Source organism: Sapajus apella, unplaced genomic scaffold (assembly GCF_009761245.1).
Source record: "Sapajus apella isolate SASKATOON/1434 unplaced genomic scaffold, GSC_monkey_1.0 scaffold212, whole genome shotgun sequence".
Taxonomy (NCBI): Eukaryota; Metazoa; Chordata; class Mammalia; order Primates; family Cebidae; genus Sapajus; species Sapajus apella.
In genome coordinates, this window is record NW_022437152.1 from 569,467 (window position 1) to 593,529 (window position 24,063).

The window sequence follows — 24,063 nt, forward strand, 5'->3', positions numbered from 1 at the left end:
TGAGGGGCCCTACCGGCTGGAGAAGACGCTGGGCAAGGGGCAGACAGGTGCGTGCGCGGGCGGGGCGGGGGCCGGGGCCGGGGCCGGGGCGGCCGCGCGGGCGGCGCGCGGCGTGGGGGGCGCCCGGGGGAGGCCCGGCCGCGAACAATGGGCGGCCCGTGCGCCCCCGTCCGCCCGCGCGCCCGGGATCCGCCACGGACCCCGCAGGCCGCTTCGCTGCGGTCGGCCGGGCGCGGCCCAAGGACACACGGGCGGACGGGGGCGCACGGGCCGGGCCCGGCCGGTGCCCCTCGGGCCCGGCTGCAGGTGCGCGGCCCGGGCCGCATTGTGCGCCCCGGCGGCCGGGCCCATTGTGCCGCGGGAGGAGGGGGCCGCGCGGGCGCCCATCTGCCGTCTGCCGCGGCCGCGCTAATAGGCGTGCTGCCCAAGCAGCTGCGCCCCCGGCGGGACTCCCACCTCCGCGCGCCGGGGCCGCCGGGCAGGCCCGAGCTCCCTCCGCGGTGGGGGCGGGAGAGAGCGGGACCCGCAGAGGGCTGGACAGCGCCTGACGCGGCTGGGCTCCGGCGGGCGGAGCGTCTGTGACCCGCACTCCCCCGGGGGAGGGAGAGGCCGCGGTTGCTGGGACAGAAGTGCGTGGGGCCTGGCCTGTGGAGCGACCCCGTGGCCTGGCGGTGGAGGGGGCTTCCCGGTTGGGCCCGACTGTCGTTCTGGGGGACAGCCCGGGTCCCTGCGAGACCCAACCCAGGCCAGAGGCAAGCCCGGCCACCCTCGCCTGCGGCCAGCTCTCCCTGACCTGCCGGGTTCGGCCAGCCCCTCATCTGATCCGCCAGGCGCGTTCACAGAGTCGCCTTTGTGGAAGCTGGGGCTCAGCCATTTTCTTTCTTCTCCCACGACCGGCCTGTCTCTTGGTGTCCCCGAGGTCCCATGGCACTGCCTCTCCCTTCCAATCCGAGAAGTTCTCAGACCCGGGCAGGCAGGGGTGGAGGGAGGGAGGAGGAGGGCGCTGGCGCAGGGTGGAGGCTCAGCCCCTCGCGGCTGCACAGAGGAGGAGCTGGGAGGTGGTGTTGGGAAGGAAAGTGGGCCAGGCTCTTGGGGGAGGTCCGCGGCTGTGATGTAACTATGGCAGAGCTGCAGGAAGGGCTTTCGGCGGGGGCTCAGGGGTTCAAGGGAGCCGCCTCACCTGGGTGCACGGCCTCCCCCCACCCGCCACGGCATGATGGGCCCCTGGCACAGGGCAGGGCCTGGGCAGTCGGGGCAGTGCGGTCTGGGTTGGAGGAGGAGGTGGCATTCAGCCAGTGTCCACCTGAGTTTAAGATTCTCGTCTTTCCCAGAAAGAACAGCCGTAGTTTGTGAAATCCTTGGTGAAGGGAGGGCCCAGGGCAGCAAGATGCAGGAGTCAGGAAGGTAATCTAATTACAGTCTCAATAAAACGTTATGATAAGGAAGCCTCCGCCTGTGAGTGAAGACACTGAGTGACATGCAGTGCTGTGCTGGCGGCCGTGGGTAGGGCTGCTCTCCACTCTTCACGGAGTTCTACTGGTGGCGGGTTAATTACGGGAGGTTTCCACTGTAATTAACTAATGAATACAAAAGGATGGGCTGTATGTGTCTACAACGTGCTGGGAGAGATGTTTAGAAAACAGCTGTGGGGGGTGTGCACAAATCGGCCCCCTCTTTCCCAGTTCTGACTGGCACAGGGCTAGCGCGTCGCCGGGAGGGCCCTGAAGAAGGCCACCATGTCCATGCGTCTTCCCGCTGCTACGGCTGAGGGTCACCAGGAGTTGGGCGGACATGGGGCTCCGCGTGTGTGCGCGGGGCCGCTTGGTACCAGATGCCAGGAGAGCTGCCAGTCCCACGCCTGGGAGGGAGATAGGCTGCCTGCCAGGAGACCTCTGTGGGAGAACCGGAGGCTGGGCTTCCTGCCGCTGCTGCCACCCCCAGGACGGTCTGATCCTGCCGGGGACCTGGCCACAGGGAAGCTGTGGAGGCCTGGCTTGGGGGCCATTGGTGTGGATGTGACTCCAGCCCCCTCCCCACATCCGTGGCTGGCAGCTTGTTGGTTTGGCCCTCTCTGTTCATCTCCTCTCCTCTGCCTGAGTCCCTGGAAGCCAGAGCTGCTGACTTGAGGTGGCCCCTGAGGGGGAGGTGGTCAGTGGCCATGAGCCTTGCGGTGCGTGAGCCCTAACGCCAGGCTGAGCCAAGCTGGGCCTGTTGGAAGGTGGGCCACAGATGTGTTCTGAAACCTGCCCTTGTGTGGGGAGGTGACATCAGGCTGCGTGCAGAGGTGAGACCATGCAGCCTCCCTCTCCTGGGGCCTGGGGATGCCCGTCTGGGCTCTGCAGGGTCTGGTCAGCTGTCTTCTTGTGCCTTTTGGTAGGAGTGCTCCACGGTCTCACCTGTATGGTGCCCGCCTGGCTTGTTGGGCCTGTGCGTCCTGCACGGCCGCTGTGGCTGTGGGGTCAGCCCCCCTCGGTGGCTGCGGGAATTGCCTCCTGTGGTCCCGCTGCCTGAGCTAGGCCCCAGGCGAAGCCCTCAGAGCACAGAGCAGCCGCAGAAGCCTCCTCGCTGGAGGGGGACGTAGGCCGAGGTCAGGTGGGAACCCACCTGCAAAGGTGCCACGCCAGCTTTTCTCGGGGCTGAGAAAGGCTTTTGTAGCCTTGCTTGGGCCGGACCCCTGCGGCGGTGCCGGGACACAGTCCCTGCCAGCAAGGGCACCATGGAGGCCGGAGGGTGCGACACGTGGAGATGCTCTGAGTGGGGCGCCTGGGTCCAGGAGGGAGTGTTGCGTGGGTGGGGGGCCTTCGTCCGCTGCCCCGTCAGTAGGCCAAGCAGGGCACCTTCTACCCAGACCTGGGCTCAGCTACCTGGGAGGCCTGGGAGGGCCCTGCAGGAGGAGCTGGAGGCCCTCTGGCCCTTGGAGCTGTTCTTGGGGTGGGGCTGCACAGGACCATGAGGGGCCCTCCTTTGGGCTCTGTCCAGGGGCGGGACTCTTCCGCCAGGTAGCGAAGGAGAGGAGATTGGAGGAGGGGCTGCCCTGCAGCTCACCTGGCAGGGTCACCTGCTGTGGGGCGGGGGAGGGCCTGAGACTGCCAGGGACCTGGGACATACCCCCCCAAGTTCTCCTCGGTCTTTGGGAGGACTGAGCCCTGGTTGCTGCCGGGTGGGGAGGGGTCCTGGGGTGGGAGAAGCCAGTAAGATGGAACAGGTGAGGGGAGAGAGAGCCTGTGCTGGGGAGGCCCTGGGGGTGACCCCAGGCCAAGGAGCTGGAAGCAGATGTGGAGGGGAGGGAAGTTGGCCTGGGCTGGGGTCGGTTTAGAACGTTGAGCAGCATGGGCAGTGATTGGCTGTGGTGTTCGGGGCCCTGGAGTTGGGGCCGGTGGCCAAGGAGTCCTGCCAGAGTGCCATGCAGGGCTGAGCCAGGAGGGCACGTAGGCAGGCAGGACCCCGCGGCCTCCCCAGCGGTGAAGGTGGACTTAGTGTGGGGTGTCTGCTTGTGGGGATTCTGTGCCCCACCTCGCGTCAGGCCCTGGCCATGTGACTTGCTGTGAGACCCCTGAGATTCTGTGCCACCACCTCCCCTCCCGCATTAGGCCCTGGCCATGTGACTGTGCTGTGAGACCCCTGAGATTCTGTGCCCCACCCACCCCCTGCCCCTTGTCAGGCCCTGGCCATCTGACCCCAGCTGTTTGGTCAGGGCAGCCGCCGCCTGGAGCTTGAACCCCTTATCTGCCCTGCATGGGGCTTCCACAAGTCCAGATCTCAGGATGCCGTTCCCAGGGCGCCGTGCACAGAGCCTGGGGAGCCAGCATGGACTCGACAGCCCTCCCCACAAGATCCCTGGAAAGGCCCATTCAGCATTGCTGGGTGCCACGCCAGTGACTGCACCAGGGTGGAGGCCTTAGGATGCTGCCCCGGCCTCTTCCGCCCTGCAGGCCCTCTGCAGGGAGCCCCCTTCCCAGCTGAGAGCTGGCCTGAGTGGCCCTGTCAGGGCCCTTGGCACAGAGGCTCCGGGTGGTAAGGACAGGCAGTTCCCCAAGTTGAGGGCAGGAGCCCTAGGCCCATGTCCTGTCCCTGCCCTCAGTCAGCCCCAAGTCAGCCCCAGGCACCTCCAGTGTGTATGCCCATTGATATGGCTCTTCCTGCCTTTTCACTGGCAATGGCTCTAAAAGACACGCTGGACAGAGGGTACTGCCCAGCCCTGACTGTGGAGTGACCCTGGAGCTCTCTCATCACAGCCTCACCTACCCTGGCACTCTGGGTGCCTTGCATCAGACAGGAGACCCCCCAGGCCAGCCCGAGGGCAGGTCAGACCCTGGTCCCTGGGAACAGCCTGAGTGGGCCACACCACCCCGCCTGCCACTGGCTCTGATGAGGAGCCGTTGGGAAGGCCCCTTCGCCGACCCCTGCTGGTGCTTGTTTGAGGGCTCCTGTGCTTTCCAGGCCTCACTGGGCACAGACTGCCTTCTTGGGCACCTGGGGAGGGTAGGCTGTCTTCAAAGTCAGCAGCCCTGCTGTGTGGCCGGCACCAGGAGAGGAGGCGGCTGGTCCCCGTGACTGCTGGCCGCCAGCACCCGCCTGTGTGGGCTGTGCCTGGCTCGTAGGCCTCGTGGTGCTGTGGGGCGCCAGCATGCCATGCTGTGCCCTGCCCTCAGCTCTGGACAGCCCACCTAAGCCCTGGCCCCTCGGGAGCAGAGAGGCTGGCACCTTGGGGCCCCTGTGTGCAGAATGGGGTTTCCATGGAGCTTGTGCAGGCTCCAGTGGCTGGAAACATTGTGCTGGGGATGGGGGGAGACGCAGACTAGCATCTGTCAGGCCCCGTGGGGCTGACGCGGCTGGTCCTCTGCTGCCCCCCGCTCTGTAGGATGTCCACGGCACCCAGTGCTGGGACAGAGCCCTCATCTGCGGGGCAGCCCTGCTTCCACCTCTAGGGCTGGCCCCTGTGTCAGCCTTGAGCCCCATGTCCTAGCCCCGGCTGACCGAGCTGCTCGCGGGCTTCTCTAAGGCCTCGCCCCAGGGATGCCCGCCGGGTTAGGCTGCCCAGAGCCAGCTGCCTGGGGCTTTGGACAAGATGGATGCTGGGCTGGGGCCGAGGCTGCAGGGACAAAGCAGGGATTGTGCCAGGCCGGCTGCCTTTCAGGGCCTGGCCCGCCTGGTCCAGGCCTTGTTCCACCGCCTCTGAGGGGCCAGTGTTCTGGGCCCAGCAGCTGGGAGCGGGGCCCCACCCACAGAGCAGCACTCCCCAAAGTCCGGCTGTTAAAGATAAACTCCTTGTTTTCCTGGGCACCTCCAGCTTCCTGGGCTCTTTCTGCTTTTAGTCACAGGGCCCATAGAGGCCGGGGCCTCCCTGCTCTGCCCTAGCCCAGACAGGCTGGGCCTGGCTTCCTCCCTCAGCCCTGGAGAGTGACAGCACCACCCCTGGCAGATGATGAGGTCCCATTGGTTGGCGTGCATCTCACTGGGCACCGGGCTCCTTGTTAGGTGCTATGTCCTTGGACTGAGCTCGGGTCCTGTCTGCCCTGGGGGGTGCCAGCCTGTGAGGATGGAGCTGCCTTTCCTGGGTGGCCATGGCAGCCTCATGGTGCTGGCTGAGGGGAACAGACACTTCTGGGCTGGGCTGGGGCTGGGGCTGGGTAGGGCCAGTGGGAGTCCCGGGCGCCTTGGCCTGAGGGGGATGAAGGTGCCCAGGACATTGGTGCTGTCATTGCCTGCTGGGCTCAAGCTGGAGTCCGGGGCTCCGGAGGCGAGGCTGGCCTTCCTGGCCCTAGGCAGAGGCGGGAGGTCGCCTGGATGGCTGCTGGCGTGGTCCTGTGATACAGAGGGGCGGCTGTGAGTCGGGCTGAGGCTTAGAGCCGTGGACGGTTTGTGGGGACATGGATAAGGGCTGGGGGGCAGTGCCTGGTGGCCCTGCATGCCGAGGGAAGGCCCCTCTGCACATCTGGCGTCAGGCCCCAGGTTGTGGCACCCCGAATAAGCTGCTGCTCACCCTGCTGCCTGAGCTGCCTGGTTGGGGCTGGCCTGGGTCCCTGATTGGCTGGTTCCCTGCGTGGGGGTGACATCACTGCCCCGGGCCGAGAGTTATCTTGCACCAGACGGAGGTGATAGGTGTGGTGCCCACCCCGGGAAGGGTCCTGGCCAGGGTGGCTGTGTCAGGCACCTTGGCACTCACTGCCCCACTGGGGGTGCAGGGGTTGGAGTGGCAACCCCAAGCTGGGTTCTCAGAGACCTGGGGTGGCCAGATAGGGTCAGGCTGTGGGCCTTGGTGGTGTGGCCTCAGGTGCCCTGAGCAGCCCTGGTCCCCATGCTCAAGCCCTGCTCCTGCTCATCTGTGATGGGGCCTAGGTGTACCATGGTCCTTGGTAGCTGCCAGGAGAAATGTGGGGTTCCCTGGAGCCCCCCAGCCCCTCTGCTCGCTTTTGGTGTCTGGGGTGGAGGCTGGTCTTCGCATCCACAACCGCCCTGGCTTTCATCCCATGGTGCCCAGGGTGCTTGGGTCCCCCTCCAGCCCCCTGGTGGCTTCTTGCACACAGGGTTTGCAGGGGGTGCAGAGTGCTCCTTCCCTTCCACGGCACAGCACACAGGCACCTCAGCCAGGAAGCAGCTGGCAGGCAGCCCCACCCCAGGCCAGAGCCACAGAGCTGTTGTGACTGGGGTCTCTGGCCAGGATGTTCCTGTGCTCCCTGTTGTGGGCAGGGCCCCTCCAGGGTACTTGGTTGCCAATGGTAGCTGAGCGGTCACCTGTGTCCCTGCCTCAGTGTCCCTGTGAAGTGGCGTGGGCAGGATGGTGGGTGGTGCCGGGGGGTTGCGCCTGCTGGGGCTGAGCCCTGCCGCTGGGGCCTGTGTCACCCTCAGGACAGAGCCGAGGAGTAGGTTGGCTTGTTGGTCAGGGCACCTGAGGTGGGAGAAGCGGCTCAGACGGCGTCACTCTGCTGCCCTCCCCCAGCTTCTGGCATTTTTGTGGAATTCTCCCTGGTAGGGGTGGCTAGCGGGGAGCCGTGACAGGGATTGTGGCAAAGCTGGGTCAGCCAGCTGGGGACACCAGGGCCACACTGTCCCTCCGGCTCAAGCTGGCGGCTGCACCCCCAGGGCTCTAGGCTGGTGAGGGGCTTGTCCTGTCCCGTCCTGCTGCTGGCAGTGACCCCAGACACATCTCACACCACCTGCCGTGGCCCTGCTTCTGTCAGGTGGGCGTGGGGGATTTGGGGTACCCGGGAAGTAGTGAGTTTGGGGCCTGACCCCATTCCCCGGTGCTGTCGGGCCCAGCTTCCTTCCTTGGCACCCTGGGGTGCAGCAGCTGAGCCCCAGCCCTGTGGTTCCCGAGGCTTCTCTGGGGTGGAGGGTGTGTTCCAGGTCCTGGCGTTTTCACACGAGAGCAGAGGAGAGCACCCCAAGCCTGGCGAGCACTGCCTGCAGCGGCCCGTGGCACCCCCACCTCCGTTGTTCCAAAATAGTCACAGGCCTTGTTTATTGTAAACATTTGGTGTGCAAGTAGAACAGAGAAGCTCTTGAAAATCTAAGGGCAATTATCACCCTGAGAAATCAGCACTGACTTCTAGAAACTGGCAGGAAGCCAGTCAGACACGGGGGTTGTGACTTTACAGGAACGTTTCTCAGGCCTGGGACTCTGCTGCCAGCCCAGTGTCCTTGCAGCAGGAGCTGGGCAGGCACTGGGCTCTGCTGGGGCTGTGGACTCAGGCTCCTGCCCTGTCCATGGCTGGGGCTGCTCTCAGGGGCCCTGAGCCTCAGCGTTCCCTGGAGGCCCGGGCTTGGGGTGGACTGTGCATCTCTTAGACGTTTCCAGGTGGTGCTGACGCTTGTTGGGGGCCCCACTTGGAGAGCTGGGGTGGCGGTGACCTCCTCTTACATGACCTCTGACCCTGTGTGGCAGCTGTGGGTCCATCTTCTGCCCGTCCACATCCTTCCTGGGTGCTGAACGCTGCCAGCACCGGCCAGGCATGGGAACAGCAAGACGCCCTGGCCTACCTCGGGACATGTGTTCTAGAATGTTCCCTGCATGCGACACATGTGCAGGTGGTCTCGGGGGTAGACACCACGTGGGAGGAGTGGGGCCCCATCAGTTCTGTTCTCTGTGGTGGGGGCAGGTAGTGGAGGACCTGGTGGTTCTCCCTGCGCCCTGTGGCCGCTCACCCCGGATGTTCTCGCCCTGGGAGGGGTGCAGATGAGGAGCCGGCCCAGGGCCTGGGGCTCTGCCGGGCTCCAGGTGCGAGGCTGGGCGGCCCTCAAGCATGAGGAAGGCGTCCTCCCCGTCAGGCCTTGGCCCTCTCCAGGCTCCCCGTGGTGCTGGGACCCTGCAGCGTCCACTCCTCTGGCCCAGCAGCTACCGGTGGCAGGGCTGCGTGACTCTCCTTCCTTCCATCCCTGCTGCGCTCAGCACGGGGCATGGGGCCTCCTTCCACTCAGGCCACGTGAATGCCAGGATGGTCACTGTTGGGCACTCGGGGAGGACCAGCAAGTGAAACAGTGGTGGAGCCGGTCACAGAGACATCTGTGTGGGGAGGTCCTGCCTGCTCCACAGGCCTCGAGGCTCCAGGCTTCATGGGGCTGCCCTGCCAAGGTGCCTGGCCTGTGTCCTTCCACAGCACACGCCCCATCGTCACCTCACCGTGAGCAGCTGATGCCTGGCTGCCCTCGTATTTTGGGATTTGCTGCCCGGCGTCTGTGAGGCGGGGCTCACACTTGGGGTGTGGGTGCTCTTCTGCATGCGTCTGCATGTCATGGCGAATCTGTCTGGCCGGGATTGCCACAGCCTGGAAGAATAGGTCACTCTTTCTGCACGATCTGGGGGCACTCAGGAGACCCAGGGCCAGGGCCTGCATACCCCTGAGTATGTTCCTGGAGCAGGGGGACGTCACTCCTGGGCCAGCAGCCCCATGTCCTGTAGGCTGCACAGAGCCTCTGAGGGCCAATACCAGGGGCCGGCACAGCCCCTGAGTGTCCTGTCTGGTCTCCAGGGAAGGGGGCGGCAAGCCGTGGGTGGCACGGAGTTCCCTGCAGTGCTGCGTCCCCTGGAGCGGACCCTGGGGACGCAGCAGGGAGCTCTCGACTTTCTGGAAAAGGAAAGGGCCCTGCGCCTGTTTGGGTGGCGGGAGGCCCCGGGAGCTGTCCAGCACCAGCCGTGCTGAAGTCTGCAGCTGCTGCCTCCTGAGAGCGCACCTGTGTTGGCAGTCGGTCCTCATACCCCAGCTGCTGCTGGAAAGAGATGTGTGAGGGTCTGAGGTTTTTGGCAAGATCCCAAACCTGTCCCCAGGGGTCAGTCTCTGGTTCTGTGCTGAGGAGGGGCAGGGGGAATGGAACGTACTCGGTACCTCCCTCTGGCCAGTCCCCCAGCCCTGGGGCCCGAGCAGACCCCTGGCCCCACCGCTTGTGCCTTGCTGGGGTCTCTCTGTCTTTAACTTGTGGGGAGATGGAGGGCCAGGGCCCTGCAGAGCTGCAGGTGCCCCTGCGTGTGGGTGCCGGGGAGCAGGCATGGAGCAGCCCTGGGAAGTCTGGGTGGCCTGGCCTGTGCTCTCCAGAGGCATTGGGTGTCGGGGCCCCTTGAGGTGGGATGGGCACAGCGGGCTGGGGTGGGGTCTGGTCCACATGCCCTGGATCTCACTCTCAGGAGCCCTTTGTGACAAACTCCTAAGAGTCACCTTGTTTCAGGGCTCCTGTGGCCTAAGGGTGGGTGACTTGCAGGAGTTTGAGAAGGCGCCCTTGGGGGCAGATGGGCATGGGTGGAGGAGCTATCTCTGCAAGTCCAGCTCTAGGCCACCCTCAGCTGCGCTTTGTCCAAGCCTGAGCCTCGCCTTCTGGGAGGAGCATCGGGGAGAGTGGGTGGTGCTGGGTGTGACCTCTGGCTGCCCCACCCTCCTCCAGGGACTCAGCAGCCCAGCCAGCCCTCCCGACTCCTCCTGGTGGGTGAGGGATTGTCTCCCTGGAGCTCCCCACACACAGGAGAGGGTCCTCTAGGGCCTCATCGGATCCTGCCTAGGTGCTGGGGGAGGGCCAGGACTCAGGAGGCCAGGACAGAAAAGAGGGTCTCCGGCCAAAGGAAGAGGGAGTGAGGCAGCTGACCACGGGGAGGGAATGGGCCCTGGGAGCCCAGCCCCCAGCAGAGGTGGGACGGGCACTGAGCTTGGCAGATGGAGGAAGGGGCTGTGACTACCTCTGAGAAGAGGGAGGGCTCAGATCAGCTTGGATGTTTTTTGACCCTAAACCCCAAATCCCTGGGGATTTGTGACTAATCATGAAGTGGCACAGATGAGCGCCGTCTCCAGCAAAAGCTAGGGCAGCCGAGGGCGTTTGCAGATGGCACAGGCGGGAGGACGAGCAGGGCCCAAGGGGACTTTGGGAGTCACCATGGGGGAGGTGCCTGGCTGCAGACCCCTTCCTGGCCCATCACCCACAGGGTGCTGAGCCCCCACCCCACAGGCTGCCTGTGGGGTCAGCCAGTGTGGGGCCTCCTCCCGGGGCAGGTGCACTGCCTGCTGTGACGGGGCCGGGACGGGCCTTGCCTGCTGGAGGATACATGGCAATCGTCCCCCAGCCCAGGATGGAGGCTGCTGTGTGTGGCAGGGTCTTTGTGGCAGCCACCCCTCACCCCAGGCCACAACATCACTGGCTCACCGGTCACCGTGGGGTCCTCCCTGCCTGAGTTACCCTGCTGGCACCCCTGCTGGTGCTGGGCGTTGGAGCTGAAGGCTGCTCTCGGACCTAGGGGCTCTGGGCTCCTGGCCTCAGCCCCACTCTGCTCCTTCCACTTGGGGCTGCACCGCAGAAACCCCCAGGCTCATGGGATGTGGAGGAGGGGCCCTGGTGGTTGGAGCTGGCTGTGTGGTGGGAAAGGGGGTAATTGACACCCACCTCTGACAGTGTGGCCTGAGCTGTCACCCCACCTGGGTGGCATCTGGCAGCCCTGGTAGGTCCCTCACCTATTGGTGCTGGGTGACAGTTCTGTTGGGGCACCTGGTGCACTGCTGGTGGCCTGTGGACCCTGTGCTGGGGGGACAGAAGTAGGCTCTGTTCTGGGCTGTGCAGCCCCGGTGGTGTTGGATAAACTGAGCCCCCAGGGCCCGTGCTGAGAGTGACTGGGGAGGGCCAGGCATTGAGCGGGAAAACACTGAGTGTTTGCCCACGTGGGGAGGCAGGCAGGCGGGCTCCAGGCCCCTCTGCGTGACCCAGGGCTGTGGCATCACAGGGCTGGGATGGGAGGCAGCAGGCCCAGCAGAAGGGGCGCATGGGCACGGGCCCAGCAGAAGGGGCGCACAGGTCACCTGCTGGGACCTTCCAGGGTGCTTTCTCTCTTCGGATCTGTCTGCATGTCTTTTAGAGGGACCTGCCTGGCTCCGCTAGGATTCTGGGACCCTGACGGGTGTCCTATCTCCATCCCACCCCTCTTCCTACTCCTCCAATCCAGGCCACAGCTGCAGGTCGGGGACTTGTGATATACGAGCAGAATTCAAGTCTGTCCGGCGGAAGCTTCCAGAGCCAGCACCCTCTCCCCGTCCCGCAGATCCAGTGTGGGGACACAGTGCCTCCAGCCTGGCCCCAGGAGTGGGGAGACTCGGCCCCTCCTCGGCCATCCTGTGACACGACTGCCCTCCCCATTGCCCCTGCCTGCCTCAGCTGCCCACAGGCACAGACGGATCTGGGTAGGGGGAGCTGGCTCCCTGCCTGGGCCTGACTCCTCTGCATCCCCCTCCCATCTCTGAGCCCCATGTCCTCAGTGCTGCCCCCTCCCTGACCCTGCCCTCCCGTCACGTTTCCTCTCAGGGGAGTGGTCACGGAAGGGGGTCGTTGTCCCAGCCAGGTGTCCCTCTGCCTCTGCCTCAGCCCCCAGGACAGACATCCCATAGGCTGAGTGTCGCACCCGCCTCTGAGCCTTGCCGTTGCTCTGCCTTCCCCTCCGCCCTGTCCTGACACCCGGTGGAGGCTGGGGTGAGGAGGGGCCCTCCAGGAGGCCATCTGCCCAGCCCCTCCCTGGATATCAGCTAAAGTACCAGCCGTGGGAGAGCAGAGGCGGAGTTGGATGCCCTGCCCTGGTTCCTGATGTGGCCCCTGCCTCAGACCACAAGGCACTCAGAGACAGATGCTGATGTTTGGGAGGGCGGGAGTCACGGGCGTGGGCCTGCAGCTCCTGCCTCTGCCCTCTCCGCCCCTCCTGCAAGCTGCCCGCTGCCTGCTAAGCAGCTCTGTTCTTATCACACTCTGGAGATTACCTCTGTGGTGGCGGCTCCTCTGACGGGCAGGCTCTCGGGGTGGGGCAGGGTCAGCACTCCCACCCTGTCGGAGTGTGGTGTCCTCGGGGCCCTGGGTCCCTCCCCAGCCCTCGCCACGCCCATGTCCTGGCACGCAGCCCCTGAGGCTGTGGCAGGCAGGCAGGTGTGTGGGCCTCCCTCTCTGGGGGTTCAGGGGGGTGGCTGAGGGGCCCAGCAGCATCCAGTGCAGCCCCAGGGAGGTCAGTCACCCAGGGAGTGGTCTTGGGAGTGGCCTGGGCCAGGCTGCCTCATCCACAGCCCTGGGCCAGCTGGTGGGCTGGGGAACTTGGACACTGCCCTCCCAGCCCTCTGCTTGGGACCCTCCACCCCTCCCCAGTTGGGACAGGAGCCCATGTTCCTCCTGGAGCCCCAAGTTCTGGCTGGGGTGGGAGGGTGGGTGCCAGTCCTTGCCCGGCTTGCTCTCTGTGGCTCTCGAGGCTCAGGACTGTTGGTGGAGTTGGTGGCAGCCCCGCTGCTTCATAGTTGAGGAATTGGGGTCATAGACAGTGCCCGCAGCTGGCACCCTGCAGTTACAGGTGGTGAGCTGCCAGCTCCAGCCCCCTCCTCTAGGAAGACATGCCCTGTCCTGTCCAGGCATCTGGGATGGGGGACTGGCCAGCGGCCCCAGCTCCCCCTGAGGGCACAGGCTTGGCTTTGGCCTCTGCTCCCAGGCTTTGAGGACCCAGGGTTGAACCAGGAAAATGGGTGCAGAGTGGTTGGGCTCAGGCCAGCCTGAAAGTTGTGCTGGGGTGGGGAGGTCCGTCCTGTCCCGAGTGTGGCCACAGCCACCGGCCCACACCTCCGGCGCTGGGTCCTGCCTGCCTGCCTGCCTGCCTGCCTGCCTGCCTACGTGCCTACATGGTGGTGACCCCATCCAGTCCCTGCTCCTTGGCCCTGCAGGCCTCACACCCTTTGCAGAGTGGCTTAGCCCCAGGCTCCCCTTCTGTATGTCAGACCCTGGCCCATACCTGTGCCATTCCATCCCCAGCCTTCCCAGACTCCCCAAGCCCCACAGGTTCCTAAACCCGCCCAAGATACAAAGACAGGACCCTCCCGACTGCCCCAGTTCCTCCCCATGTTTGTTTGTTGCCCATGCCCTTGATGAGGTCACGGTGTCCTTAACCAGCAGCTCCTCCTGCCTGCCCTCCTCCCAGACTTTTCTTCCCCTCCCTGCCCGGCCACCAGAGGCCCCTTCTTAGAAGATAACTGAGCACGTCTGGGCTGTCCCTGCCACCCAGGACCCCAGAGAGCTTGGCAGATTGCATGGGGGGTGAGGGGAGCTAGTGTTTGACAACATGGGAGGGGCGTGGCCCCAAACCCCTGCCAAGGATGCCACTGAGGGGCCCCAGGCTCTCAAGATGGGCCTCACAGAGCCGGCATAAGGAGGCCCTCGGAGGCAAGGACAGCTGTATCTAGCACTTGGACCCCTGCTGGCTGTGCTTCTGGAGGGGGCGGGAGTGGGGCTGTCACTGGGCCACTGCTGGGCTTGAGGGGGCGCTGGCAGGTGTCAGCCTGCAGCCTGGAAAAGAGGAGCCCCAGGGGCCTGAGGTGGGGAGGCCAGGTGTCTGCTCCCTCCAGGAGGTTGCTGAGGTTTGTGTGTGGGCGTGTGCATGTCTATGTTAGTGCACACATCTGTGTGTGCCCAACCCTATGTGCCTGCATACCTGTTAGTGTGTGTCTGTGTGTGTGGCATGTCTGTGCAGGTGTGTGCATGCCCACTTGTGTTTGCAGACGTGTGTATGTGCACGTTCATCTGTGCCAGCAGGTCTGTGCATCCTTGTCTGCCTGCACCCAGAATGACAGGCGGAGGCTCCCGGGGTTTCCTAGGGAAGGCAGCCCCAGTGTCACCACAGCAACCTGGTAGCTGTCACCTGGGCTGCCAAGGGTGGGGCCTGGCAGGTGCACAGTGGAGGGAGCTGCAGGCCTCAGAGCAGACGGCTGTGGTGCCTGCTGTGGTGATGGCTGCAGTGGTGGCTGTGGTGATGGCTGCAGTGGTGGCTGCGGTGGTGGCTGCTGTGGTGATGGCTGCTGTGGTGATGGCTGCAGTGGCTGCTGTGGTGATGGCTGCAGTGGTGGCTGCAGTGGTGGCTGCTGTGGTGATGGCTGCAGTGGTGGCTGCGGTGGTGGCTGCTGTGGTGATGGCTGCAGTGGCTGCTGTGGTGGCTGCTGTGGTGATGGCTGCAGTGGCTGCTGTGGTGATGGCTGCAGTGGTGGCTGCAGTGGCTGCTGTGGTGGTGGCTGCGGCGGTGGCTGTGGTGGTGATGGCTGCGGTGGTGGCTGCTGTGGTATGGCTGTAGTGGTGGCTGCTGTGGTGATGGCTGCGTTGATGGCTGCAGTGGTGACTGCTGTGGTGGTGGCTGCTGTGGTGGTGGCTGCGGTGGTGGCTGCAGTGGTGGCTGCGGTGTTTGTTGCTGTGGTGATGGCTGGGGTGGTGGCTGCAGTGTTTGTTGCTGTGGTGATGGCTGTGGTGATGGCTGCTGTGCTGATGGCTGCAGTGGTGGCTGCACATCTGACCCTTGGCGACAGCATCACCCTCATCTTCCCTGCATGGACCTCCCTTCCCAGGCCCTTGTCCCTGCTCCCTGCCCCACATGACCTTCAAGGGAATTGCTGGCTTCCTGCAGCTCCTCAGGCCCCAGCTCTGCCAGGGCGTCTAGCAGCCTGGCCATACCCCCTAAACTAGGACGTTAGGTTCAGAGACTGGATTGCCAAATAGCTGTAGGGTTCAATAAAAATATTTCATTGGGCTAGTTTTACAATATTGAATTGTGAAAACCAGTTAATAAAAATCTAACGTGATTATCTGGCTCCGCCGGGATTGGGTCCCTGCCTGTGCAGAGGGCTTTCCCACAGTGTGGGGTGGACCCGGCAGGGAGGGGCTGTTTGCTGCTCTGTTTGCCTAGTGTGCCCTCCAGAGAAGGCTACAGAGTCTCCTGCCCATCCTGGAGCTGAGCCTACCCACCCTGCAGCTAGAGGGGGCAGGGGCTGTCCAGTCACCTCCTCCATCGCTTCCCAGGGGAGGGGTTCCTGGTCCCAGATCCTTCCACTGCAGAATCCACCTTTGGGCCCCATGCCCCCTGCAGTCCATCCTCTGGTCTCCCTGGGGTGGTCTGTGAGTCTCATGGCATGGAGAGCACAGGGCGGGCCTGGCCTCAGACCCCGGCCTCCCTCCGCCACTTCCTAGGGCCCTTGGTCCCACTGCTGGGGCCTCCTCTTGGCCACCTGGCCAGTTCCCCTCCCTGTGTCCAGCAGCCCTGCAGCCCCACACTCACGTCCCAGGCATCTGTCCAGCTCCTGCTGATCCTGCTCGGAGCTCCTGGCTTTGGGTAGGGTGGAGTCCAGGGTCCCAGGTCACCATCCACCCCAGGAGTCCAGTGTCCAGTCCCAGGACAGCTTTTGTGGGAGAACCGGTGAGAACGCTGTGTGAGGTGGGGGTCTCCACACAGCGGTCACCAGACTGGGGGTATCCTGAGGCTGAGCCTGTGCCAAGGGCCTCCTTTCTTCCCAGGAGTCGCCCAAGTGCCGTGGCCACTCCTTGGGCGGGTCCAAGGCCTGGACTCAAGGACACCCCTTGAATTCTACCATCGTGACAACAGGCAGAATTCACCTCAGACCCTCAACCTGATTGCACAGGTCAGGGTCCACATCAGAACCCTCACTCTGGGTCCCTTCTCAATCTGAGAGTCGGGTGGGGGGGCATGTGTGCACATCTGTGTGTGTGCACGTCTGCCTGGGCAGGTGTGTGTGTGTCTGCCTGTGCAGTGGTCTGTGCCTGTGCAGGTGTGTGTATCTGCCTGTGCAGGGGTGTGTGTCTACCTGTGCAGGTGTGTGCATGTCCACCTGTGCAAGGGTATGTGTGCGTGTCTACTTGTGCAGGGGTGTGTGTGCATGTCCGCCTCTGCAGGGGGATGTTGTGTGTCCACCTGTGCGGGGGTGTGTACATGTCTGCCTGTGTGGGAGTGTGTGTGTGTCTGCATGTGCAGGGGGGTGTTGTGTGTCTGCCTGTGCGGGGGTGTGTTGTGTGTCCACCTGTGCGGGGGTGTGTACTGTGTCCACCTGTGCAGGAGTGTGCGTGTGTCCGCCTGTGCAGGAGTGTGCGTGTGTCCGCCTGTGCAGGGGCGTGGTGTGTCCCCGCCTGTGCAGGGGCGTGTTGTGTGTCCGCCTGTGCAGGGGCGTGTTGTGTCTGCCTGTGCAGGAGTGCGTGTGTGTCTGCCTGTGCAGGGGGGGTGTTGTGTGTCCGCCTCTGCAGGGGGGGTGTTGTGTGTCCGCCTGTGCAGGAGTGCGTGTGTCCGTCTGTGCAGGAGTGCGTGTGTGTCCACCTGTGCAGGGGGCTGTTGTGTCCGCCTGTGCAGGAGTGCGTGTGTCCGCCTGTGCAGGAGTGCGTGTGTCCACCTGTGCAGGATTGCGTGTGTCCACATGTGCAGGAGTGTTGTGTGTCCGCCTGTGCAAGGGGGTGTTGTGTGTCCACATGTGCAGGAGCACGTTTGCCTCTACAGTGGTGTGTGTAACATTTGTGCGTGCTGTCTGACCCCAGAGACATGCGCCTGGCCTTCCTCAGGACCTGCAGTCCCCACTCTGGTTCTCTGCTCTTCCCCAGCCATCTCGCTCACCCTTGCTGCCTGGAGCTGGGCTGGGGCTATAGACGGGCAGCTGGTGCCCATCTCCCTGTGCTGGGTTGTGCTTCTCGGGCAGTGGGATGGGCACTCCTTCGCACAGGTGTTAGTCATTTGTGTTTCTCTTGAGAATCATGTTTCCTTAGTGAATTGTCTGTCCTTGGTTTGTTTACAACAGCTGGGGTGTTGGTGGTTTTGTAATGAACTAATCGGAGTATCTTACATGCAAAGGGCTGTCCCCTAGTTCACCTGGGCTGCCCTGCTCAGGATGTGCTGGGGTTTTGAGTCACTTCCGTGTCTCCTTGGAAGCTGCATGGCGTCTGCGGAGGTTGGCGTCTGTGCCGTGTGGTTCTGTTCGTGGGTGTTGTAGAGAAGGCACCGTCTAGAGACAGAGACACCACTGTGGCGGGTGTGGGGTGTATGAGGGGCACAGGGACACTTTTGGGGGCATCAGTTGTGTTGGCCCCCAGCTCGTGGTGCTTTACATTCGGGCTGGCTGTCGTGTGTCACTCACACCTCGACAGAGCATTGAGAACTGCCGAGATGGAGCCTGCCAGACACTCAGGTTTTCTGAGCACACCGGTGGCTCCAAATCAGGGGAGAGCCCTGCATGCTGGCGGGGTGCTCATGGCATCTGCCTCACAGTGCGGCCACAGTGGCCGATCCGTGTTTGGGGGTTTGTGTCACTGGCCTCACAGAGCGGTGACAGTTGCAGAGTCCACGTTTGGAGGTGCATCGTGAAAGTGCCTGGCGCAGTGGCGCTGCTGTGTGCGCTGGGTGCTGGGCCTGCAGACCTGGGTGCTTCGAAGGCCCTGCTCAGGACACGAGGCACTGGTTTCATCCTCGTCCGGCTCTCTGGTCCCCGGGAGTGGATTTGGGGGCGGCGGGTGCAGGGGTTCACATGATGTACCCCAGGGCTGGTCACCCACTCAGGCACACCCGTGGCCCTGCCTGAGCCAGCACTGCCTGACCCCGCCTTCAGAAGCCCTTGCCTGCCTAAGATGGGGCCGTGGGGGAGGCTGGTCCTCCATTCTGGGGGCTGGGGGGACACCCCTTCTGGTTGAAAAGGCCACAGAGGGGCCCTGGTCATCAGGACAGAGCAGGGACCACCCAGACCACCATGGCGGGGCCTGAGGAGGAGCTGCAGCAGCTGCTTGGTGGGAGGGGCTTCAGGGGGCCTTTTGTGCAGAAGGTGGGTGTTCCCAGCCTCAGAGGCCAGGACCCTTGCAGGCTGGGGTGGGGGCTCTGGCCCAGGGCCCGGCTGAGGGGGCGGGGGCGGGAGCGGGGGCGGGGAGAGCAGCTTGCGCCTGCCTTTTCTGCTCCTGTCGCCATGGCAACAGATGGAGGTTGGCAGGAAGGAGGAGGGGGCGGGCTTTGGAGGAGGCAGCCAGGGTTTGGAGACCAGCTGGGGATCCTCAGGGGCGTGGGTGGGGGCTCTAGCCTTGGGCCAGCTGTGTTCCTCCTCCCGGACACCCAGCCAGCCGTGCTGAGGGGAGGGTGGGCTCTGGACAAGCTCCGAGCTTCCTTCCTCACAGCCTTGCTCCCGGGCCACAGAGCAGGCGGGAAGTGCTAGTGCCCGCCATGGGCTGCCAGGCTGGGGCCCCGAAGGTGGTGCCTGGGCAGAGGGCAGGGTTCTGCCCCCTCTGGCTTTAGTTTGGGGAGAGGGCCTGGCAGGGCAGCAGCCTCACCCCCTGAGCCCTGAGGGCCACCGCAGCCGATGGCATGTCCCCGCAGGCCCTGCGCCCCGCCCTTCCTCCCTCGGCTCCCCAAGAGAGGCCAGGCCTGGCCCGACGGTGGGCAGGGGAGGGGCCACACGTTGCAGAGTGCCAGCTGGTCACACTCCCGGCCCACAGCTGCCCCAGCTGCACCACCACCTTCCTCGAGGCCAGACCTGGCTCTGCCCACAGCCTGGCCAGCAGGTGCAGTTCACACTGTGGCTGCCTGGGCCCCGTGTGTGCTCACACGTGTGCGTGAGGGAGGAGGGTGCTCACGTGTAAGGATTGCAGCCACGGCAGGGACGGGAAAATCTCGCCAGCACCCAGCAGGCGGCACCTGCCTGGAGGGCTCCCACACTGGCACTGCCTGCCTCCTGTGGCGGGGAGGCTCCTGCCCACTGGCCTGCCTGGCATCTGGGCCCTGGTCTCACCCTCCCCGTCCTCTGGCTGTGGGGAATGTGTTCTCAGTCACCGGCCTTAATGGTGGCGGTGCGGTGGGTGAAGTCTGGGCTCTTTGGTGGGCAGGGATGAGGGAGTGGGCGTCCTCAGAAAATGTTGGGACAGGGTCAGGCAAGGGTCCAGTGGTGGGAGGGGCCCAGCAGAGCTGGGGTGTCCATGGGAAAACCTTTTCTGGGCCAGGGACAGTGTCTGGCGGGTCAGATACAGCAGCCCCAGCCCAGATGGGTCCCTCCTGCCTGCTGGGAGTGGGCGACGGCGCCCTGGCCACCAGAGCCACCCCATGCCCCAGGCCAGTTGGGTCTCTGGCCCAGGGCACAGCAGTGGCACTCCCTCCCCAGGGGCAGGGCCCCCCTGGCCCACCGTGTGTGCCCACCCTGACGGCTGCAGGCCTGAGGGGTGGACAGGAGGGACCCACTGCAGGTGCTGCCCTGGCACCTTCGTCTGTGTTAGAAGCCCATGGTCAGAACCCCAGTTCCTGGGGAGGATGGGGCTGGGCAGCGGCTAGGGTGGGTCTCTGTCCGTCTCATGGCCCCAGCTCAAACCTAAGCCGGGATCTCTGGCTGGAGCCAGTCAGATGTTTAGCTGCCATGAGCTCCCCTGGGGGCTTCCACCTCCCAGACATCCCCTGGGGATGGCCCCTCAGGACCCCACCATCCACTCGGTTCAGCCCAGGGACCCTCCCTCTGGCCCACCCCTCCCATCCCTGCAGCCCTTTTCAAGAGAGTCCTAGAGGTGGTGCCCCCGGACCAAGGCAGGGGACCCTCCCTCTCGGATACCAGGGCCTCCTGCAGGGCCTGAGTGGTCTCTGACCAGTCTAAGGGCCCTGGCCGTGGGGTCTCTGCGGCAGGAGGGGCGCTGTGCCCAGGCTGTGCCCTGGCCTTATGCCCTGGGAGCCCCACAGCCCACATGGGCCCTGGCACCCAGCTGCCTTGTAGAACTTCCCCAAGCCAGGAAAGAAGTGGGCACAGGTGTCTGGGGTCTTTGTGCCCGGAGCTGAGCTGTGTAGCCTGGGCTCCCTGCACAGCCCACCATCCTCTGACCCTGACCACACAGGTCCACAGTGGGGCCTGGGCAGAACTGGGGGAGCCAAGAGGAGGGTCCAGAGCTGAGCCCAGGGAGGTGGCACCAGAGCCAGGAGCAGCTAGGGGCTGGAGCTCAGGTGGAGACGGGCAGGGGCTGCTGCCTCACAGCAGGGGCAGGCCAGCTCCCAGCCCTGCCTTCCACCCCGAGGAGAATGGGCGCCTCCCACACTGGACCTATAGTGCCAGCCGCTTCCCCGCTGTCTTCACTGTAGACCCGGAATAATCACGTGATCCCAGGGGTCACTGCGTTGTCTGTCTGCTCCTCAGTTTTAAAACAGCCATTTGTTAATTTGAAAAGAAGGGCTTACCTTCAAATGTAAAAATAATCAAATTTTCCTCTACGGACCAAGATTTGCTCTGGTCAAAAATATCAGCCCCCAAAAGTTGCCATCGTTCAGTTGTTTATGGGGCAGGAGGCGGTTGGCCTGGGAGTGACCAGGCTGCTTCTCTGTCTGGACAGCTGTCTCCACGCCCCTGCAGCAGCTTGAGGCTGGGGACGCCACTCCCCACCGTGCTCCCGGGATCTCAGGGCGCTGGGAACTCCCCTCTGCCCAGAGTCCACATCTCCAGGGTCCCAGGATGAAGCTCTGCATAGAACACGGGTTCATTAGGAGCTCGGGAACTGCACAGCGTGCCCACGTGCAGCTTCATAGGCAGCGATTGCTTGGAACTTAGGCCGAGGAGGAACTGTGTTTTGGAAATGGCGGTTTTTGTTTTGTTTTTGTGAGACTTAGTGTCCCTCTGTCCCCCAGGAGTGCAATGTCGAGATCTCAGCTCACTGCAACCTCCGCCTCCCGGGTTCAAGTGATTCTCCCACCTCAGCCTCCCGAGTAGCTGCGGTTACAGGCTGGAGCCACTGCATCCGGCTTATGTTTAACTTTGAGGAGCTGCCAGACTTTCTCACTGGATCCAGTTTTAGTCGGTCTCGTTTGGGCTTTTTAAGTCCCCACAGAAAGGGCAGCCCTGGTCCCCGCTGGAAGCCTGGCACCCCTGCCTGCCTGGGGCATGCCCTACCCCCTCGGGTCCCTCACTTCCCTCCGTAGAATTTGTTGTCTTGGAGGAACCTGTCACCTGCGTGCTGCCCACAGGGCGGTCCCAGCAGAGGGCTTGGAGTGGCCGTCCCTTCTGTTGCGTGGGGCTTCCCCACAGCCCCTTTGGTCACTGTCTTCTGGGAGGGCAGCCATGGGGAAGGTGGGAGCTCCCAGCTTTGGGCAGGTGAGTGTCCCTGGCGGTTCTGTTCTGTGACTTCGGTTTTTCAGACTGGGAGAAGTTGAGAGTTTGAGTCCATCGCCAGTAGGCATAGGAGCCAGGCACGCTGAGCCAAGTCCATGACTGCTCTTGGCAACCCCAGGCCATACCTGGCGCACGGGCACCTTCCCGGTGGCCGGGGCCTGGGACCACCCAAGCTAGGGCAGGGGGAAGGCAGGGATCTGTTCATGAAATTTGGTTCAATTTCAAGTGCAATCATGTTGGCAGATGAAACACACAGAAACTGAAGTGCTTTGATTTAATCAGTAACTGCTGAGAGCATGAGGGATCCTGAGCTGGGGACTCGGGGACGCCCTTCCCGCCGCACAGCCCGGAAGCCCTGCCCGTGGACCGCGGGCGTTGCGTTCTGTTTCCTGGGGTGGCGCGTCCGCAGTGCCTGCATTGTTGTGCAGGATCTGCCTTCTAGGGATACTGCTGTGAGAATGGGTTTTCAGGCTCCTGTGCCCCTTCCCGTGCCCCTCGAGTGAGTCCACGTGCAGCGAGTTTCCCCAGCTTTTTCTGACCGCAGGTGGCTGTATCAGCCTCGGTTTTGGAGGATGCTTTCGCTGCATGTAGAATTCGGGTTTCCTTTGGGTGCTTAGCGGGTGCGAAGCCGTGTCCTCTGCTGGTGAGAGGCGGCTGCCACTGAGGCCCCTGGGTGCGGTGTACGTCTCTGGCTGCTTTTGAGGTTTTCTCTGTATCGGTTTTGTCAGTTTCGCAGTGACCTGCGTCGGTGGGTTCCTCCAGGTTTCTGTCCTGCTTGAGGTTCAGTGAGCCCCGTGGATCCAGAGGCTGGTGTACTTAATACATTTGGGGAAATTCTTCATTTGTCTCTCTTAAGATGTGCCCTCTCCTGGTGGCCCACGTCTGTAATCCCAGCACTTTGGGAGGCTGAGGTGGGCAGATATTGAACTCCTGAGGTCAGGAGTTCAAGACCAGTCTGGCCAACATGGTGAAAACCCATCTCTACCAAAAATACAAAAATTAGCTGGGTGTGGTGGTGCATGCCTGTAGTCCCAGCTACTCTGGAGGCTGAGGCAGGAGAATTGCTTGAGCCTGGGAGGTAGAGGTTGTGGTGAGCCGAGATGGCGCCACTGCACTCCAGCCTGGGTGACAGAGTGAGACTCCATCTCAAAACAAACAAACAAAAAAAAAACAAGTGGTCTCTTCAGCTGGGTGCAGTGGCTCATGCCTGTAATGCCAGCACTTTGGGAGGCCAAGGCGGGTAGACCATGAGGTCAGGAGACCAGCCTGCCCAACACGGTGAAGTCCTGTCTGACCTAAAAATACAAAAATTAGCCGGGTGTGCTGGCGCGTACCTGTAATCCCAGCTACTCAGGAGGCGGAGGCGGGAGAATTGTTTGAACCCGGGAGACAGAGGTTGCAGTGAGCTGAGATCATGCCATCCGCATTCCAGCCTGGTGACAAGAATGAGACTCCATGTAAAAAACAAAAAAATCCATTTACTTGAATAATGGGTGCCAAGGGTTGGGGAGGGCTTGGGAAGTGGATGTCTAATGAGGACAGCGTTCCAGTCTAAGGCATGTGTTCCTGGAACCCTCAATACAGGAGAAAGCAAATAGGGGAGAGGGCACCTTTTTTTCTCCCTCCCTGAGACAGCCTCAGTCTGTCCCCCAGGCTGTATAGTGCACAGTCTCAGCTCAGTGCAGCCTCAGCCTCCCGGGTGCAAGCAATTCTCATTTGTTCAGTCCTTGTTTAGTTTCTTATTCTAGTCGGTATGATTTTTAATATGTTAGAGCATTTTTTTGCTTCTTAGTCCTTTTTCTGGACCTCTTGTTTATAGATACAGCCACTCACTAATTCTAGCACCTTGGTGCAATAAAGATAATTTTTGAAATGCTTGTTTCTGGCTGGGTGCGGTGGCTCACACCTGAAATCCCAGCACTTTGGGAGGCCAAGACAGGTGGATCACTTCAGGTCAGGGGTTTGAGACCAGCCTCGCCAGCATGGAGAAACCCTGTCTCTACTAAAAATACAAAAATTAGCCGGGTGTGGTGGGAGTGCCTGTAATCCCGGCTGTCCAGAAGGCTGAGGCAGGAGAACCACTTGAACCCGGGAGGTGGAGGTTGCAATGAGCTGAGATCGCACCACTGCCCTCCAGCCTGGGCCACAGAGCGAGTCTCTGTCTCAAAAAAAAAAAAAAAAGTTTGAAATCCTCGTGTCCTGAGGGCCGGTGCTTCCGATTCTCCTGCAGGTGCCGCACCTCCTCCCACACCTGGGTGCGTGGCCGTTCACCTCGAAGGAAGCCTGGCTGAGTGCGGGGCCTCCGCTCTCTCAGATACGAAGGAACGTTGTCTGTCTGAGTCTCTGTAAGGCAAGGCCTCTGCCCAGGGGCTCGGTGTCCGTGCATCCATGCGTGTGTGCCTCTGTATGTGTGTGTGTACACCTGTGTGTGTGTGCATGTGTGCGCGTGCCTGTGTACGTGTGCCTGTGTGCATGTGCCTGTATGTGTGCGTATGTGTGTGCCTGTGTGCTTGCCTGTGTGCGCCTGTGTGTGTGTGTCTGTATGTGTGCCTGTGTGCGCCTTTGTGCGTGTGCCTGTGTGTGTGCCTCTGTGTGCGTGTGCCTGTGTGCGCCTGTGTGCGTGTGCCTGTGTGCGCCTGTGTGCGTGTGCCTGTGTGTGTGTGCCTGTGTGCGCCTGTGTGTGTGCCTGTATGTGCGCCTGTGTGCC

At 63.2% G+C, this 24,063-nt stretch overlaps 1 protein-coding gene across 8 annotated transcripts in view; it reads left to right on the forward strand.

The window, feature by feature from the left end:
* The first annotated feature begins 6 nt into the window (after positions 1-6).
* Positions 7-24,063, forward strand: part of BRSK2 (BR serine/threonine kinase 2) — a 62,768-nt gene continuing 38,711 nt past the window's right edge. For all 8 annotated transcript variants that reach the window (XR_004265888.1, XR_004265889.1, XM_032270588.1 and 5 more), the window contains exon 1: positions 7-47. The gene's annotated coding sequence lies outside the window, so the exon portion shown is untranslated. The remainder of the gene's footprint in view (positions 48-24,063) is intronic.